Raw genomic sequence first — 3,687 nt, 5'->3', positions numbered from 1 at the left:
TTTTTGTGCGAAAGAACAGAAAATGTTCTCTGTCACCAACTATGGCAGCACCTGGGCCACTCTAATAGCACTGTTGGATGGACCAGGCCAACAATTTTGAGGTGCTGAAGATGGCATTCTGAATTTCATGAGAAAACTTGATGTTTTATGAAAAAAAAATCACACCTCCCCTTTAAAAATCTTTTGTCCCCCACCCCCACCCCAGTAATTCTTGTTCTATGAGTGCACCCTAAGAAAATGCAGAGATTGATGTACAAAGGTTCAGTTCTTACGGGTAAAACCTTGGAAATAATTCTAAGTATTGGAGGTGATTAAATAAAACATGTTTTCAGAAAAGATCATTTTATGCAGTTATTAAAATAACCTTGTAAAGACGTGTGCACAACCATGTTTATCACAGCACCATCCACAATAGCAAGATGGTAGCCACTTACAAGCCCACTGGTGGAGGGATGGGTCAATAAACGGTGGTCCAGACACAATCTCGTCTGACCCATTACTGATCTACGGTGGGTTTCCGCGGCGCTTGGGATTACAGTGGGAGCTGCGGGGAGGGTCCAGGCTCCCCGGGATGTCTGTGGCCTTTGTACTGGACTGGCTGCAGGCAAAGAGGAAGTGAATCAGAGACTGTTCTGGAAAGAGAATGACCAGCTGATTGGCTGTAAGGTAGATGATCAGAACAAAGGCCGGGTCAACGAAAGTGTCCAGTACCACTTTGGTGCTACACCAAAATCGGATTTATTTGGCTACCATTGCCGAAGTCAGCCCAACCAGCACTCCAAAACCACTGGAGTAGTCCTCTGAGGCTGTTGTCACCTGCCGCCTGCAGAATGGAGACGGGGGTGGGTGGGTGTTTCAATTTAGCTGCTTAAAACAGGACGAAACCTCTGTGACGCTTGTGACAATGCGAAGAAAGGTCCTAGGCTACTGTTCTTCTCAGTGCGCATATTTAATAACTTAGATCCTCAGTGTTGACCTGGTGGTGCCGTGGGTTAAGCCTGGGGCTGTTAACCAAAGGGTGAGCGGTTTATACTCACCAGCTGCTCCGAGGGAGAAAGATGAGGCTGCCCACTCCTGGACCCACGACAGCCTTGGAAACCCTGTAGGCAGTTTCTCGTCTGAGCTTCAGGGTCGCTATAGGTCAGAATCATCCACAACGGGTGGCTTCTGTGCTGACACGGGGATGCCCACCCTCAAGCCTGCTGTTTTAATGTCAGTCTGCAAAAAATAAAGATAAAAACTGCATAGGTAACTGGGCGATCAGCAGGGAGTGGGGAGACTACTGACTCAGACCTTGCCAAATGACCCCATGGTTGGGTGTCCCCTCCTGCCAGTCGTGGTGCCTAGAACTGCTGTTCAGGCTGCCTTGATGTAAAGTCTGGCCACGAAAGAGAAATGGGGAGGTGTGGGAAGTTTCAGTGTAATCAGTGTCCCAACGGAAAAAAATTAAATAAAAGAATACTACCCATTACTAAGAAATAATAATGACCGTAAAACACTTCATGACATGGATGGATTTGGAAAGTATTGCGCTGAGTGAAGTTACTCAAGCACGTAAAGATAATATTCTATCAGACCACATGTATAAAAGCATTACAAACTTAAGAACTAAGGTGTTCATACCAAAACAGCCATACTTTGATGGTTGCGGGGGTTCGGGAGAGGAGGGGGAGGGAGCAGGGGGAAGCAAAATTTTAAATGAAAGTTTAAAGTCATTTCTATGCCATCGGCTGTGACTCCGTGCCTTGCAGACTTTTACCCTCACAAAAAATTCATCAATAAAAATAAAATCACCTTTAAAATGTTTAACTAGGTTTATTGGGACATAATTCACATGATTAAAAATGCACTCATTTAAAATGTAAAATTCAATGCTTTAAAGCATATTTAGAGCGTTGTAGAACCATCATCATAATATAATTTTAGAATATTTTGTATCCACTAGCAGTCACTCCTCAACCCAACTTCCCCTGCTCTCAGTCACAAATAATCTTTAGTCTACTTTTTTCTATATAGGTTTTCCCTGTTCTAATAATTTCTTATAAAGTGAATCATAAATAATTTTAATGGTATGGGAAAATGTCCATTCTATGATGTAAAATGAAAAATATATACTGTGTGATCCTAACATGTGTGTGTAGAGAAAAAAGACCAGACAAGATTACATAAGTAGAACATAATGGAGTATCTAATACATATTCAAATATAAAGAAATTTTAAATGATAAATATTATATGCAATGTAATGATATAATGCAGTAAATTCATTAAATGACACTATTATTGATTGTCTAGTGGTTCTCAACCTGTGAGGTACAACCTCTTTGGGGGTCAAATGACCCTTTCAGAGGGGTCACCCGATTCATAACAGTAGCAAAATTACAGTTATGAAGTAGCAATGTAAATAATTTTATGGTTGGGGGTGTCACCACAACATGAGGAACTATATTAAAGGGTTGTGGCATTAGGAGGGTTGAGAACCACTGGTCTAGAAGAAAACAAAAGTTCTACGTCCAACCTCATACTGTATACAAAAAATAAATTTCAGATATATTAAAGATCTAAATGTAAAGTGCTAATATGTATATTTCTTAGATAAAATCTGAAGAGACTATTTGTACACTTTGAACTTAGGAGAGATCTTCTTTAAGCAAATCATACCACGGAGAAACCATAAAAAATTATTCACAAATTTGATGACACAAAAAACTGTAAACGTCTATACAGTCAAAGGCCTAGTGTCAGATAATAAACTGGGAGGAAAATGTATAACACATCTATCAAAGGACTAATAAATCTAACATAAAATAGCTATGGATTGACAAGAAAATTACAAATGACCCAGAAGAAGATTGGACAAAGGAAAGACAATGCACAGACAACATGGAGGCTTTCATATGTACAAGTGACAAAAACACTCATGTCCATCAAGTCGATGCCAACTCACAGAGGCGCCGTGGGACAGAGCAGAACGGCCTCTGTGAGTTTCCAGGACTGTAGCTCGTTACAGGTGTGCAAAGCCCTGCCTTTCTCCCTCAAAGAGGCTGGATGTTCTGCACTGCTGACCTTATGGTTAGCAACCCCAAGAGTAACCATTATGCCCCCAGGGCTCGACAAGTGATAAAGGAAATAGAAATTAGCACCATGAGGAAGTAACCCCCCCCCATCAGACTGGCAAATCTGAAAACAAAACAAATAACATCTCGTACTAAGAAGCATGTGGGATAAAATGAATTCTCGGGCACAGGAGTGCGCATTTGTACAACCTTTCAGAAAAGTTAACTACAAACCCAGAGCCATACGGTCGATTTGGACTCAGAGTGACTAGGGTTTTCAAGGCTAGAAATCTTTATGGCAGCCAGATAGTCTCATCTTTCTCCCATGGAGTGGCCGGGTGGGTTTGAACTGCCCTCTTTGCTATTAACAGTCCAACACTTACCTAATAGCACCACCTGGGCAGCTTATGTTCACTTTTTTAAAAAATCACAACCTCACTTAGGGAATCTAGCCTATAGAAACCAAAACTCCAACTCACGGTCATCAAGTCGATGCTGACTCAAAGGGACCCTACAGGACATGGGGGAACTGCCCCTGTGTTTCTGAGATTATAACTCTTTATGGGATAAAAAGCCCCATTTTATAGCATCTGGGGCCTTAAAGGCTTGAAGATAAACAAGCAGCCATCTAG

The 3,687-nt window shown here is 41.6% G+C and overlaps 1 pseudogene; it reads left to right on the top strand.

Moving 5' to 3' along the window:
* The first annotated feature begins 571 nt into the window (after positions 1-571).
* On the top strand, positions 572-796 carry LOC101640388 (annotated as a pseudogene).
* The last annotated feature ends 2,891 nt before the right edge of the window (positions 797-3,687 follow it).

The sequence above is a fragment of the Echinops telfairi genome, unplaced genomic scaffold (genome assembly GCF_000313985.2).
Source record: "Echinops telfairi isolate 266 unplaced genomic scaffold, ASM31398v2 ScPeMD7_7427;HRSCAF=8465, whole genome shotgun sequence".
NCBI lineage: Eukaryota > Metazoa > Chordata > Mammalia > Afrosoricida > Tenrecidae > Echinops > Echinops telfairi.
This window is presented reverse-complemented; position numbering and strand designations above follow the sequence as displayed.